At 42.2% G+C, this 17,157-nt stretch overlaps 1 protein-coding gene across 4 annotated transcripts in view; it reads right to left on the reverse strand.

Annotated features, from left to right (window-relative positions):
* Positions 1 to 17,157, reverse strand: part of CHCHD6 (coiled-coil-helix-coiled-coil-helix domain containing 6) — a 249,476-nt gene that overhangs the window by 174,887 nt on the left and 57,432 nt on the right. The gene's annotated exons all lie outside the window — the stretch shown is intronic.

Genomic DNA, 17,157 nt, shown 5'->3' on the forward strand with positions numbered 1-17,157 from the left:
TCACTGCAGTACTGGAAACCTTAACCAATGTAATAAGGCAAGAAAAAGAAAAATAGATTTAAAAAGGAAGAAATAAAAAACTGCAGATGACACGACTATCTACACAGAAAAATCTAAGAAATCCAGGGGTACCTGGGTGGCTCAGTCAGCTAAGCATCCAATTTTGGCTCAGGTCATGATCTTGTGGTCCATGAGTTCGAACCACGCATCAGGCTCTGTGCTGACAGCTCAGAGCCTGGAGCCTGTTTCAGATTCTGTGTTTCCCTCTCTCTCTACCCCTCCCCTGCTCATGCTTTGTCTCTCTCTCTCTCAAAAATAAATAAACATTTAAAAAAAACTTAACAGAAAAATCTAAGGAATCTACAAAACAACTCATAGGCTAGCAAGGTCACAGGTACAAAGCCATTACATAAAAATCAATCTTGTTTTTATATATTAGCAATGAACAACCGGAGACCAAAATTTAAAACACAATGCCATTTACAATAGCCCCCTACACAGACATACACACAAACCCCCACACCTGAAATACTTAACAGAATTCTAACAACCATGCATGGAATGTATATGCTGAAAACTTCAAAACACTGATAAAATACATCAAAGATTTATAGAGACATAACCATGTTCGTGAGTTGGAACACCTAACATTGTAAAGATCTAAAACTCTCCTCAAAACCATCTATAAGCCTAATGTAATTCCTATCCAAATCTCAGTAGAATTTTTTGCGGACATAGACAAAGTAATTCTAAAATGTCTATGAAGGGGCGCCTGGGTGGCCCAGTTGATCAAGCGTCCGACATTGGCTCAGGTCATGATCTCGCCGTTCGTGAGTTCAAGCCCCACATCGGGCTCTGTGGTGACAGCTCAGAGCCTGGAGCCTGCTTCGCATTCTGTGTCTCCCTATCTCTCTGCCTCTCTCATGCTCATTCTCTCTCTCTTTCTCTCTCTCTGTCTCTCTCTCTCTCAAAAATAAACAAACATTTTTTTAAAAGTTTTAAAATATCTATAGAAAGGCAAAATAAACAGAAGGGCTAAAACAATTTTGAAAAAAAAAGAATAAAGTTGAGGGAAATCACAGTATCCAATTTTAAGGCTCACTATATAGCTACTGTAATCAAGACAGTGTAGAATTGGCAGATAAATAAACACATAAATTAACAGAATAGAGTCCAGAAACAGATCCACGCGAACACAGTCAAACTGACTTCTGATTAAGGCTCAAAAGCAATTCAATGGAGCAAAGATCGTCTTTTCACCAGTTAGAACAAAGAAGGAGAACTCAAGCTCAACCTCACAGCTTATAAAAAAATAAACTCAAAACAGATTATAGATCTAAATGTAAAACATAAAACTATAAAACTTCTAAAAGAAAACATAGGAGCAAAATCTTTGTGACTTAGGGTTAGGCAAAAGAGTTCTTAAAGATGACATCAAAAGCATGATCCATAAAGGAAGAAAAACTGACACAATGGACTTCATCAGAATTAAAAATGTTTGTTCTAAAAAGACACTGGTGACGGAATGAAGAGATGCACAAACTTGCAAATCACCTATCTGATAAAATTTAAAAGACAATGCCATTGTATTGTATTTGTATTCAGTTGTATATAAAGAACTGTATTCAGTTGTATATAAAGACTTGTATTCGGTTATATATAAAGAACTCTGTAAACTGAGCAGTAAGAAAACAAACAATCCGATCGTAAAATGGACAAAAGGCTTGAACAGACACTTCACCGAAAAGGATATATGAATGTCAAACAAGCACATGAAAAAATACGCAACATCATTAGCTATTAGGAAGTGCCAATCAAAGCCACAATAAGATACAACCACACTTCTTTTAGAATGGCTAATTACTTTATATGCTGACATTCTTTTACTTTAAATACGTAAAGTATTTTAAATCCTGACAGTACCAAGTGTGGCAAGGATACGGAGAAACAGGATCATTCACATACTGCTGGTAGAAATGGAAATGGTACAATCACTCTGGAAGATGGTTTGGCAATATCTTAGAAACACACACCAAATGACCCAGCAAGCCCACCCCTGCAGTATTTATAGTAGAGAAATAAAAGTCAGGTTTAAACAAAAAACTGTCTGTGTATACACAGGTAGCAGATTTATTTGTTACAGCCAAAAACTTTAGAAACAATTCAACTGCCTTTCAAACATGTGAATGGATAAACAAACTGGTATACCTATACAATGGAATATTACTTGGCACTAAAAGGGGCCAAGTTATTGAGGCACACAGTAACTTGTATGGAGCTCAAGGGCATTATATTGAGGGGGGGAGAAGGTCTATTCATTTATTTATTTATTCTTGTAATCTCCATGACCAACACAGGGCTTGAACTCATGACCTGGAGATCAAGAGTCACACATTCCTCCAACCGAGCCAGTGAGGCACCCCTATATTGAGGAAAATAAAGGCCAATCTCAAAAAGTAACATACCACATGATTCCACTTACATAGCACTCTCAAAACGACAAAACTATGCTCACAGAGACAAAGCACTGCTGGTTAGGGTTGAAGGGAGTTTCTCTGGGGTTGATGGAACATTTCTATTTTCTAGTGGTGATTGTTACATGAAAACATATATACGTATGCATATGTGTGTATGATAGCTGTATGACAACATTTGACAGAAATATATGCCAAATAACTTTTTACTAGTAAAAAAACCACAACAACGAGTGCATGTGAAAACTGATGAAATCTGAGTAAGGTTTGAAGTTTAATTACTGCACTGTACTAATGTCAATTTCCCGGTTGTGATTACTGTACTATGACAGTGTGTGGCGGGCAGAATAATGGCCTGTCGAAGATGTGCACACCCTAATCTCCGGAAACTACAAATGAGATGAGATTATCCTGGATTATCCAGTGGGCCCAGTGTCACCACACGAGCCCTTAAAAGCAGAGAACTTTTTCCAGCTGGTGACAGAAAAAGGAATCAGAGATCCAAAACACAAAAAGGACTGGACGCCTGCTGCTGGCCTGAAAAAGGAAAGGCCACGTGGAAGGCATGGGAAGGAGCTGAATTCTGCCAACAACCAGAGTCGGCCTAGAACAGAGTCTCTCCCCAAATCTCCAGGGAGAACTGCAGCCCCAGCTGACACTTTGATTTTAGCCCGGTAAGACTCTGGAGCAAAGAATTGAGCCACTCCATGTCAGACACCTGACCCACAGAGCTGTAGGAGGGTAAATTCATGTTGTTTTAAGCCAGGAAGTGAGTGGTAATTTGTTACAGCAGTAAAAGGAAACTAATACAGAGTAGTTTTCAACCAGGGTGAATAGGGGACACTGGGTAACATCTGGAGACAATTTTGTCACATCTAGAGGAGGGCTACCGACATCTAATAAGTAGAGGCCAGGGATGCTGCTAAGTATCATATAATGCACAAAACAGCCCCTCCTCCCCAACAGAGAAGTATCCAGCCCCAAATTTCAGTAGTGCTGAGGCTAAGAAACCCTGTACTATGGTTATAAAAGATGTCATCACTGGGGGAAGGGCACATGGGAATCTCCGCACTATTTTTGCAATTTCTACATGAGCCTAAAATTGTTTCAAATGCAAAAATCTTTGAAATATAAGCACAATCACAAGGAAGGACAACATAAAGACACACAGCTTCTGACACCGCTAGAAGTAGGTAAAATAAATAAATAGCACTCTGGGAATCTTGGGCAAATACATAAGCTGAGGGAAGGAGTCAACAGGGAGGAAAAAGTGAAAAGCATAAGCCAGAAGGACAAGCAGATGAAAGTACCAGAAAAGACCGGTTTCTCAGAATGCAGTCAAGATCCCAGGTCCGAGAAAGAAATACTGAGTGAAGAGCCTGGGGGAAGTTCACATTAGATGCCCCCCATTCCTCGGCAAGCTGCAACACAAAGGTATTTGCTGAAAAGGAGGGATGCCTGGGTGGGGAAAGGCTGTGCAAAAGCCTCTGCGGGCAAATACAATAGGCGTCCGTGCCAATCAGGCAGTGATGCTGCTGCCCGGGGCGACTGCACTGAAGCTGGGCGCCCACGTTCTGCACAGCAGCCCCTCGGTGTTCTCCAGCAGCGCTACACACTTTGGGGGCAGAGAGCACCTGCAAGGCAGTGGGCCGTAGGGGGGTCTCTAATGAATGCTAGGGAGAGGCGAGCTGAAGCATGCTGGGGGGCTGCCCTGGGTAGGCAAATGAAATCGGAAGAGGACTAGGAAAACAAGGAAGTTTCCAGAATGCAGTGAAAGCAAAGAGAAAGCTCCAGAAGAAAGAGAAATCAACAAGAGCAAGCCAGATGGTGAGTCTGCAGTCAGAGAGAACTCTGTCCGAGACCTTGAAGAGAAAGTAAGTCCAGGACAGGAGGTCCCAACTGAGCCAGCAGGTTTCTTACATCAAATGAAGATGGGTGTCACCGATGAAAAGAAAGCTGTGAGGCCAGGGGATGCACAATGGATTCTTGCTCATCCTCTTTGGGGCTAGCACATCCACTGGCCATCACAGAACCTGCAGGAAGCTTTCAAGAATTCTTTTTGTACAAGGCGTGGTGTCTCCCAAGGAGAGCAAGAAAAATGAGTCTATCAGGAATCCGAAGAGAAGTCCCGTTACACTCTCCCTTGTCTTAGTCCTTTCGGGCTACTATAACAAAAATACCATAGACGGAGTCGCTTATTAACAACAGAAATTTATTTCTGAAACAAATATCAAAGCCTCAGATCAAATAAATCTGGAGGCTTGGACGTCCAGTGTCAAAGTGCCAGCGGATTCAGTGTCTGATGAGGACCTGCTTCCTGGTTCAGAGACAGGTGTCTTCTTACTGAGCCCTCAGGGGCAAGGGAGCTCTCTGGGCTCCCTTTTATCGGGGCACTAATGCCATCTGTAAGTCACTCTCGTGACTAGTCACCTCCCTAAAGACGTATCATCACACTGGCAATTAGGTGTCAACCTATAAGTTTTGAGGGACCCATACATTCAGTCTACAGCACTCCCCTACTCACAGGAGTGCCCTGTTACCCTGTCTGAAAAGCGCTCAATTACTTTTCTCTTGTGATTCAATTTTTGAACAATGAGGCGAAGACTGTGGGTCTCATCCAGTGTGTCCCAGACAGCACCCCCGCCTAAACCTGCAGCCAGCATGAATGACTGTGGCCCCAGCCTGCGCCCCGCACACAGCCCGCTGATATGGACCTGGGACCCCTGGCATTAGTGATCCTTCTTCTTTGTGGACTTTCTCCCCAGAGGAGCACTCTCCCTTCTGTGACAGCAGGAGAGACGACTATCCAGAGGTCGAGGACAGGGCTTTGGGGAAGGTCTCTGCTGCATCTGCCTGCCCAGCATCCATTTCGCTTCTGGTAAGAGCAAGGTGATTGGGACTGGGGAGCACTGTTCCCCCTCCCAAAGTGGGCACTCTTGGCCAGACAGCCAATCAAAGTGGCCCACCCTCCACCACCAAGAGCATGACTCCCTCAGGAAGTGAAATGATAGTCCAGGAACGCTGGAGTGGAGTCCCTCCTGGGTCTTCCAGGGACCAACTACCTAAAAGCACCTCCACCCAGACCCGGGCTCTAGTTGTCTTCTTTCAAGGCCTGCTCCTTCCCAGCTTTCTCTTTGCCCCTGTGAGCTTCCTGACATCCTTCCAACATCCTTCCAGTAAAGTCATTCTTTTGCTTGAGTTAGCCACAGCGAGCTTTTGTCGCTGGAAGAGAACTTAGTAAAAAGCAACAGCAGACCGGAAACAAATGGCTGGTCTCCCTTTCTCTACAGCATGTGACATCAGCCTGGGCTTCACCCACCAGCAATGAAAAGTGATGCCAGACAGCCTGCCGTCAGAAGGCCAGAACAGGCACTAAAATCACCAGGGATGTGGGCATCATCCAAAGACTGGGAGAGACATAAGGGCCTGGCATCGTAGAAACGCAAGGGCAAGAACAGAGCACAACAAACAGGCAGCCCCTTCATTATTCAATTACTCACTTTGTAAATCGAGAATTAATGTTCACGGGTTCTGGTGAGTGACATAATTACAATTTAAAAAGGGCAATTAATCATCGGCTTGTTGTTCACTGCCTTGCTGGGAGCTGCTTGCTTCAGGAACACCAGTAAAGCCACAAAAGGATTAAACACACAAATGAGTATGACCACCAAATTCCAGCCTCCTCTGGCCCCCTCTCCTTGCAACTCCTCTGACTTGGCTCAACCACACGGGATCTCTACATCTGGTTCTCATTTCTCCTGTGACATTCCTCCACCCTTCCCTAGTCTCCACCTTCTGAACGGTGCCCCCTCCCCTTCGCTGCTGGCGAGAACAACAGCGCTTCCTGACGCTGCGTGCTGCAAGGGAAGAAAGAGACCTGGGGCCTCCAGCACTCAGCATTAAGGGGCTAGAAAAGAGAGAGTGGGGGATATGGGCTGAGAGAGAGAAGGCGGGAAGGAAGGGGCAAGAGAAAGCCAGGAGGAGGAAAGCGGATGGGGTGAGACTCGGCACGGGCACCAGGGCACTGACGTCTGGCTCTGAAAGCAGGACGGGCCAGCATCTTTTCAGGACCACATCTTCTGTTGACTCAAGTCATCCCCTCTCCAGTTCTGACCCTTTGGCTGATGCCCAGCTGCTCAGTCGGACTCCAGGAATCCAGTCATGAGCCAGAGGTATTTCTGGTTTCTTCTAACAGTTGGATTCGAACAAAGAGTTCTTCCCAAAGATGCACTTCCAGGGGAAGGACCTTTGAAGGAAAAAACTTCAGGGATCTAGTTCCACAGCATGCAACTTGGGGCAAGATGGGAGTATTTGCATCTCAATGCTACCACTGCTTCAGGCCAAATCCAAATGTTACTACTTGTAGTTCTTGAGCTCAGAAATGGCTGTGCTAACCTTAGACTTCTCAGAGTACAGGTATCTGCCTTGGCCTCTTCCATGGGCACCCTTGTAAAAATCCTGCAGCAGAAACTGTGCATGGCCATCCTGTGGCCCTTCCCACAAGGCTGCGACCTTCCCAAGTTTTGTGGGAGGTGAAAGCCTCTGATCTCAGGAAAAGCAGGCCCCTCTGCCAGCCTCGGGAAAGTTGCAACCGACCTAAATCAACCATAGTAATCCCGTTCTGTCTTGCCAGTGATTGGTCTCAGATGGTCATATGTCCTAGTTCCCACCAAGGAGACGTGTGTAAGTCATTGTGCAACTGTCGTGCCTAAAAGTAGACAGACCCGTGCCCCTGCCCCTTCATGCTTGAGACACTGGTGTCATGACCACAGGGAGCACCAGTATGAGGACTCAATGTCCAGGTCAAGAATGACCAGACTAGGGGCGCCTGGGTGGCGCAGTCGGTTAAGCGTCCGACTTCAGCCAGGTCACGATCTCGCGGTCCGTGAGTTCGAGCCCCGCGTCAGGCTCTGGGCTGATGGCTCGGAGCCTGGAGCCTGTTTCTGATTCTGTGTCTCCCTCTCTCTCTGCCCCTCCCCCGTTCATGCTCTGTCTCTCTCTGTCCCAAAAATAAATAAAAAACGTTTAAAAAAAAAAAAAAAAAAAAAAAAGAATGACCAGACTAGCCCAGGTCAAGAACAACCCTCCAAGGTGAGGGACAACCAGGCAAAGAGTAAGGAACCAACTGTGTTAAGCAGAGGCAAAAGATTATATAGGACCATTTTCTTGTATATGCATCAGAAACCTCTGAACAAATATATTAAAAGAATCACCAAGTCTTGGCCTAAGGCAGGGAGCCACGTGGCCAGAGGAAGAGAGTGAAGAGGACTTTTTACTGTATTATTTTTGTATTTTGTACATTTTTCCCTTTGAGTCATATCGAGATATTACCTATTCAAAAATAAAGTGAAAAGTAAAAAAAACGAGGAACCCTCCCTTAGGTGTATCCCTAACTTTATTATTTGAGTGCCCCCTGGTGATTTTTGCAACATCTGTGCCTCACCTTATTTAATATTTTTCTAGCTCACTTTTTTGTCTCTCTCTCTCTCTTTTTTTTTTTAAAGTAGGCTCCACAATCAGCATGGAGCCCAACACAGGGCCTGAACTCACGACCCTGAGATCAACACCTGAGCTGAGATCAAGAGTCAGACGCTCAACCGACTGAGCCACGCAGGCGCCCCAGCTCACTTTTTTACTTACATTGGTTTTAAAACTTTACATAACTAGCAAAAATGGAAAGTCATTATCACCTGCCATTAATAGAAGCTACATATAAAAATGGGTACAATGACAAGAAGACATTTTTAAATTCTAGATGGGTAAATCCCCAAGCCTGACATGTGCTGCACTCCATTAAAAAAACAAAAAAAAAAAAAAAAAAAAAAAAAAAAATGATTAGTGTTACAAACATATAAGTATCATATTGAGACTTTGTTTTTTAAATAACAAGAAGTTAAGAGAAAACTGAAAAAAACCCTAATCCCTGTATGATTCACTTATTATAGAATTAGTGCTGTGAGCTTATTGGCAAAATCTAAGAGACACTGGAGACTCAATCAGGAGGAAGATTTTCTCATACTCCCATCGATCAGGTCTCTAGTGCACACTCCGATTCACTCAGAAGTCCAGTATATATTAGACACTGAGCTGGATGCTGAAGGGAATTAAAGATAAATAAGACATGACTTTTCCTTGCCCTGAGGAGTTTATAACCTAGCAGGTCAGAAAAGATAAATACACAGTAGAAGTGCTTCATACCTACATTTATCTATTATGAAATCAACTATCTAGCCCAGCAAAAAACTAAATACCTTTCTTTTCAACAAGATGCCAGAACATGGTGGCGGGACAACTAGACACCCAGACTTCCATCCGATGGGAACGGAGATTGACCCCTTCCTTATACCATACACAAAAATTAACTCCAAGCACATCACAGACCTAACTGTAAGAGCAAAAACTATAAAAGTCTTAGTTGAAACAGAAGTGTCACTATTTGGGGCTTTGGGTTCGGCAAAGCCTTCAAATATATGATAGCAAAAGCAAAAAGCAACAAAGAAGAATAGATAAACTGGACTTCATCAAAATGTAAAACTTTTGTGCTTCAAAAGGCACCATCAAGTGAAAAGATGCCCACAACAGGAGAGTAGATTTTGCAAGTAATCCATCACATAAGGCATTATTATCCAGAATATACAAAGAATTCCTATAATTGAACAATAAAAAACAAATAACTCAATTAAAAATGGGCAAGGGATATGAATAGACATCCCCAAAGAAGATATATAAATGGCCAATAAGCACATAAAAAGATACCAACATCATTAGCCACTAAGAAAATGCAAATCAGGGGGCACCTGGGTGGCTCAGTCAGTTGAGTGTCCAACTCTTGGTTTCAGCTCAGGTCATGATCTCATGGTTCATAGGATTGAGCCCACATTGAGTTCTACCTGCTTGGTGTTCTCTGTCTCCCTCTCTCTCTGCCTCTCCCCTGCTGGAGCACACAGGCTCTCTCTCTCTTTCCCTCTCAAAATAAATAAACTTAAAAAAAATAAAGAACACGCAAATCAGAACCACCATGAGATACCACCTGACACCCACTAGATGGCTCTACTCAAGACAATATAATAACAAGTACTGGCAAAGATATGGAGAAACTGGAACCCATACACTGCTGGTGTAATGCAAAATGATACAGGCTGCTAGTGTGGAAGACAAATCTGGCCATCCTTCAAAAGGCTAAACACAGAATTAGCATATGATCCAGCAATTCCAGTCCTAAGTATATACCCAAGAGAAATGAAAACTTATGTCCACAGAAGAACGTGTACACAAATGTTCATAGTATCATCACTCATAATAGCTAGAAAGTAGAAACAGGCCAAATGTCCATCAACTGATTGATAGATACATAAAATGTGGTATAACCATACAGTACTGTCCAGCAATAAAATGAATGAAGTGCTGACACATGTCACAGCACAGATAAACCTGGAAAACATTACACTCAGGAGAAGCCAGTCACAAAGACCACATGTTGTATGATTCCACTTAGGTGACATATCTGGAACAGACCAACCCATAGACAGAAAGCAGGTCAGTGGCTGCCCAGGGCTAGGAAAATGGAGAGCAGCTGATACCAGACAGTTTCTTCTGGGGGGGTAATGAAAATGTTCTAAGTTTAGATTGTGGGTGATGGTCACACAGCTCTAAAAACATACTAAAAATCATTGAATGGGACACTTTGAAAGAGAGAAATGTATAGCATGGGAATTATATCTCCGTGAAACTGATAAAATGAAGCCAAAAAAAGTCTGAAGTTTAAATTTAAAAATGGAGACCGTGCCATTCTTCTCAATGGACAAACGCCTGAGAAAAGAGCTCAATGTACCTGCTGCAGGGCCGCCACGCCTGGCCATGCAAGCTGAGCCCGGCTACAGAAAGCGGGCTGTGTAGGGAGAGACATGACTCCCACCATCCCCGTCCATTCCTGTGTGTCTCCTAGAGCAAGACCATCTCATTATACTCACGACTGAAATCTAGTGTGTGAGACCAGTATTTTTCCTGCAACACGGTCCCAAAACACAAGCCAACTATTTCATCTGGCGCTGAGCTATAGAGAAACAGTGATTCGCCTAACATAGCAGAAAAAAACTGAGTGCACTGGACTCCAAAACGTAACGCAGCCTTCCTTCCCAAAGGGTGTACATGGGTAAGAGTGACCATGTATGGTTTTTACCTTCCAAGCTGACTCAGAGTCTGGATACCCTGGAAAATGAAACCCCACTAAACAGAAGTCACAAATGACCAGCTGAGGTAGGTATCACAAGGAAATGCTATGGGGTTCAAAGGAGAAAAAAAGTGATGGCAGCTTGCCAGAGGGGTAGCATGGGAAAAGAAAAGCTGGCGTGGGAGGTGGAGTCTAAGCTACACTGCGAGGGTGGACGAAGCCCAGACAGGTGGGCACTTGAGGCCGTTTTCCACAGAGGCTCAGAGAGGAAAGGAGAGGGGGAGGGAGCCCAGGACCCCGAGACAGGAGACCAGGCTTCCCAGCCCAGATCTGCTGCTTTCTAGTGGGGCGGCCTAGGGCAGGATACTTAACCTCTTTGTGCCCCGGTTTCCGAATCTATAAAATGCAAATAACACTAAATTTAATCGAATCTAAAATACCATAGACTATAAGATGAACCATTATTCCATTACCACCAAAGGGGAAAAAAAATGAGTTATAAGACGTCACTGAATATAAAATGCATCCCTAATTCGGAGATGTTAAAGTGTGAAAAAATGTCCACCTCGGAACTGAAATATGGTAATGGTAACTACTTACAAGGCTGATGTGAGAAGTAAATGAGTAATTATATGTAGAAGAAATAATCTTGCTGCTGCTGTTATCAATACTAATTCAACAAAAATGTATTGAACAAGTACCCTCAGGCCCTGTAAATAAGACAATTATATTGTCCAGTCCTTAAAAAAATGTATCCAAATAGGGAAGAGTACACAGGGATGGGAGAAGAGGAGAGAAGATGTGCGTGCTTAGAAGTTCCAGCCACAGGGAGTCTCTGGTTTGACCAGAATATTCACAGAAGCCTCGTCTTACTGGACCAAATGGCAAAGGGGAGACAAGTTCCAAAGCAAAGGGAGAAGCAGATGCATTTAAAATGACCCGTGAAACATGCTTACATCCCGATGAGGCACAGCCACATTGTTCCATCCCGTTCTGTATGACCACACACACATATGCACGTAGCACAGTGCAGTATACCTATGCAAAATACAGTTAGGGGTCACGTGGTACAAAGAACACATTTCAGCACTAAAACCACCCTCAGTGTAGCAAGATGTTCCAACTAGGAAAGGAACAGAAGAACCAAGACAAGTGGGGCACAGCGGATTCAGGCCTCGTGCCCCTGTACTCAGCACAAGCAACATCCAGAGGGAACAGCAGCCACGCTGATCACTGAGTCCTTATACCTCAGGTCACACTGGTCTCGGTGATGCCGGGCCTGGGAGCTTGCAAATCCCATTTGGGCCTAGCCAGCCGGCTCCATAAGAGTCCTACAGTTGCCACTTCCATAATACCTCGGTGTTTGCCTCTTACCCTTCACTAACCTTGTTCATTTTATACGTCATTACTGACTCTTGATAACAAGTTCTCTCTGGTCAAACGATTGCCATGGTTTCTGTCTCCTGGCTGGACCATAACTACTACAGCAGCAGATTACCCCCCTCTTTCCATTTTCAATTCTCTCTCTTTCAGAGAAGAAGAGGTAATTCAAGAGAAAAAAAAAAAAACAAAACAAAACTTAGGCCAATAAACATGAAAAATACTCCACCTCCTCTTGAAACCAAAGAAATGAAAATTAATTAGGAGACATCCATTTCTGTCTATCACATCAACAAAGATTACAAAGGCTGACACTCCCCAGTGCTGGCCACATGCACTCTCATACACTGTGGGTAGGAATATAACACCTGGTATTATCATTTTATGGAGATAAGTCCAACAGGATGTGTGAAAAGTCTTCAAAATCTAGGTCTTAAAAAAAATAAGACACTGCAGGAGCAGATACACTTCCTTCTATTCCTTCTGGTGATACACCTAAAATCTCTGGACAGTACACGTAGAAAACAAACATAAGAAAATCTTGAAAGAGGGAGAAGGGTCTGGCTAGGGTCCCTGGCACCCAAAGAATGACATGGCAGAGACCTTCCTAAGGTTTCTTTTTGCCTCCTATATCCTGGACTGGGTACTCAAGGAAATGCTAATGGGAGCCTAAAGCCCCCAGAAAAGCTGGCTTTTTCTAGCCCAAGGACCAGGCAAGATAGAAACTTTTAGATGATAACAGGCCTATCCAGCCTAACACCACAGAAAAAAACTGCAGCCCCACCCCAGAGCCTGGACTGTTACCCTCATGCATCTGTACCAGGATGCCCTGAGCTGTCCCTCCTGGGGTGGTGTCAGAGAAGAATCCCAAGCAGCAATAGTGAGGTCTCCCCTCCTTAATTCCTGCAGTGTCAGTGGAGACCACTCAACAGAGCACCCTAGCCACAGTGGAATCACCAGAGGCCTAGCGGAAAGCCTGATCTCCCTGTTCCAGGAATCTACACAAGACACAGAACTGTACATCTGCAGCGTATTGTACTAACTTTTTGTAAGGTACCACCTTTATATTTTGATATTATACAACCTTTATATGCAAGATGTCACCTTTGGGGGAAATTCCATGAAGGGTACACAGGGCCAAACTCTACTATCTCTGCGACTTCCTGGGAATCTATAATTATTTCAAAATAAAATGTAAAAACAAAAAGCCATTGCAAAGGAGCATGGGAAAACTTTCTGGGGAGGACATGTTCTATACCTTGATTGAGATGACTGCTACAGGTCGTTACATGTTGCATTTGCCCAGATCATCAACGTGAATACTTCAAGTGTGCAGACTCTACGATATTTAAGTTACACCTCACTGAAACGATTTAAAATAATAAGCTGCTCAAATATCTAAATCCATATCAATACCAACTAAACAGAAAAGAGAGAAAATAAAGTTCTTTTTTTTAAACAGGAGAATACTGGGGTGCCTGGGTGGCTCAGTCGGTTGAGCGTCCGACTTCGGCTCAGCTCATGATCTCGCAGTTCGTGAGTTCGAGCCCCGCATCGGGCTCTGTGCTGACAGCTCAGAGCCTGGAGCCTGCTTCGGATTCTGTGTCTCTCCATCTCTCAGCCCCTCCCCTCCTCATGCTCTGTGTCTCTCAATAATAAAAAACGTTTAAAAAAATTTTTTAATAGAACACCAACTAATAAATGTAGAAGAAATTATAGAAATACAAAATGACCATTTTGCAACCACCAGCACATTGATTCAGAGAATCATCATCAACAGAAAGGAAAATGGCAATGTAGCTCCAACCTCTCATCTTCCCACAGAAACACTGAAAAACAAGCAGAAACTATCAGAACCAACTACGTCAGAACTCTGAAAAACAGCCAAAAGTTTACAGGAACCAAGAGAATGCTGAATCAATAAAAGGGCAATTTGAAAACAGTAGAAAAGCTTTGCGGCATTCTTCCTTGTCCCACCCCTCCCGTGTGTCCAGGGTGGAACCCTGGTCCCTGGTTGCAGAGAGAGCAGATCTTACTTGTGAATTACTGTGTATGATTTTTCTCACCTGCCTGGGGGCTGCCTGAAGGACTGATGCAAGGCCCATGGCTCCTGTTTCACCTGACACAGAGCTCAGGCTGAAAAGGGGGCAGGTGCTTCTGGGGAAAATGATAACAGTTCAGACAGACAATAGACCACCTGGGAAGAAGAGCTGGGGGAGATTCTTTGGGACATCAAGACATTTTTAAAAATCCATATATATAGGGACACCTGGCTGGCTCAGTCAGTGGAGCATATGACTCTTGATCTCAGGATTGTAGGCATACACCCCATGTTGGGTGCAGAGATTACGTTTTTAAAAAATCCTTAAAACAATTCATATACACAGGAAAATTTAGAAAGCTATACATAGGCCTAGGGCAAGACACGTGCTCAGAAAAGACTGGAGAAGACCCTACCTAGCCTTTCATCTTGGGCTGATCTCTAGGCTCAACATAAGCCTAACTGTTGAAAGGGTGCCCCAGCACAAGCCAATCTGTCAAGACTGGGAAAGTGTCTGGATTTTTGTTTTGCTTTCATTTTCTGGGGGGTTGTCGTTGTTGTTGTTATTGTTTTAGCCTTTGGCATTGAAAGAAGTTTCTGCCAAAACAATAGCTGACACAAACAAAGGAAATAGAGATTTCAGTCATTATACACAACAAGGAATACAGTCTTTGCAAAAATAGTTTGGAAAGTCATTAAACAAGTGGATTGCTATGGCCTTTAAAAAATGTTTTTTTGGGGGCACCTGGGTGGCTCAGTCGGTTGCGTGACTAACTTCAGCTCAGGTCATGATCTTGCAGTCTGTGAGTTCGAGCCCCATGTCAGGCTCTGTGCTGACAGCTCAGAGCCTGGGGCCTGCTTTGGATTCTGCTTTGGATTCTAACCTTCTCTTTCTGCCCCTCCCCCACTCATGCTCTGTTTCTGTCTCTCAAAAATGAATAAATGTTACAAAAAATTTTTTTTCGAAACTGCAAACTGTGGGATAAAGGAAGAATCTGATTTCCAGAGTTATAACAGAGTTATAACCCCAATGTCCAGTGTTCAACAACAACAATAAATCAAAAGGCACACAAGGACACAGGAAATTACAGCCCATTCAAAGGAGCAAAATAAATTGATAGAAATGATCCCCCAAAAAGCCCAGACATCAAACTTACTACATAAAAATCATGTAAGCATATTCAAAGAGATAAAAGAAAATACGGACATATAACAAAAGAAATCAGAAAAATGATACATAAACAAAATGAGAATGCCAATAAAGAGATATAAACCATAAAGAACCAACCAAAAACTCTGTAGCTCAAATGAAAATTCACAGCGGTCTGAGCATGCAGAAAGAATAATCAGCAAACGTTAAAATAGGACAACAGAAAGTACTGAGTCTGAGGAGCAGAAAGAAAAAAGAAAGAAGGAAAGAGAAACAGAGGCTTCAGGAGCTTGTGGGACACTAACATTTGCATGATGGGAGCTTCCATGGGGGAAGAAAGAGGGAAATGGGCAGAAAGAATATCCAAAAAAATAATGGCTAAAACTCCCCAAATTTGATGCAAGACATAAATGTACACATCCAAAAAGCTCACCAAATTTCAAGAAGAATGAATTCAAAAATATTCACTTCGAGACACATTATAATCAAACTATTACAGAAAGAGACCTTTAAAGCAGCAAAAAAGAAGGGGCTTCTTATATATATATACAAAATATATTATTATATTATGTAATATATTATATTACATAATATGTCATATATATGTAATATAATATGTACATTACATATTATATAAAAATATGTAGTATATATAATATATACATTATATAAATATATATAGTAATTACATAATACATAATTATATATAATAATTATATAATGCATAATTATTATATATCATATATATTATACAATATATAATATATATATAATGTAATCAAAACATTAACAGCTGCTTTCTTCTCAGAAACTGTGGAGGCTAGAAGACAATAGGAAGACACATTTAAAGTATTGAAAGAAAAAAAAACTTTCAACCAAGAATTCCATATCCAGCAAAACTGTCCTTTGAAAAAGGTGGTGAAATTTAGTCATTCCTAGACAAATAAAATCTGAACCAGTTCATTATCACTAGACTCGCACCAAAAGAATTGCTGCAGGGAGTCCATCAGGCTGAAATGAAAAGACACCTAGAGAGTAAGTTGAAGCTGTATTGAGAAAGAAAGATTTCCAGTAAAGGCAAATACACAGGCAAATATAAAGCCAGTATTATTGTATTTTTAGTCTGTAATTCCATTTTTTTATTCCCTACATGATTTAAAAGACAAATGCATAAAAATAATTATAAGTTTGTTACTGGGCACACAATATATAAAAATATAATGTGGGAAAATAAGAACATAAAAGAGGGAGACAGAGTTGTAGAGGAGCAGTGTTTTTAATTTTTTTCCATTGCAATAAAACACACATATACATAAAATTTACCATTTTACTAGTTTTAAGTGTACAGTTTCATTGGCATTAAGTACCTTTAAAATATTATGTAACTATTACCCTATCCATTTCCAGAACTTTTTCGTCATTCCAAAGAAAAGTTCTATATGGATTAAACAGTAACTCCTCCTCTTCCTGTCCCCCAGGCCTTGATAACCCTCTCTTCTTCTTTCTGTCTCTATAAATTAGGAGCAGAGTTTTTTTTTTATGCTACTGCAGTTAAGTTGGTATCAATTCAATTCGATTGTTACAAATTTAGGATGTTAAATGTAATCTCCATGGTAACCACAAAGAAAAAAAAATCTAAAGAATATACACAAAAAGAAATGAGAAGGGAATCAAACTGGTTCACTACATAAAAAATCAAGTAAACACAAAAGAAGGCATTAATGGGAGAAATGGGGGTCAAAAACAACTATAAAGCCTATGGAAAACAAACAGCAAAATGGCAGGATTAGGTTCTTCCTACTCGGCAATTACTTTAAATGTAAATGTACACTCCAGTCAAAAGGCAGAGACTGGCAGAAGAGATGGAAACCATGATCCAACTATACGCTGTCTACAAGAGACTACTTTAAATCCAAGACACTTAGGTTGAAACCAAAAGAAC

This window comes from Panthera uncia, chromosome A2 (genome assembly GCF_023721935.1).
Source record: "Panthera uncia isolate 11264 chromosome A2, Puncia_PCG_1.0, whole genome shotgun sequence".
Taxonomy (NCBI): domain Eukaryota; kingdom Metazoa; phylum Chordata; class Mammalia; order Carnivora; family Felidae; genus Panthera; species Panthera uncia.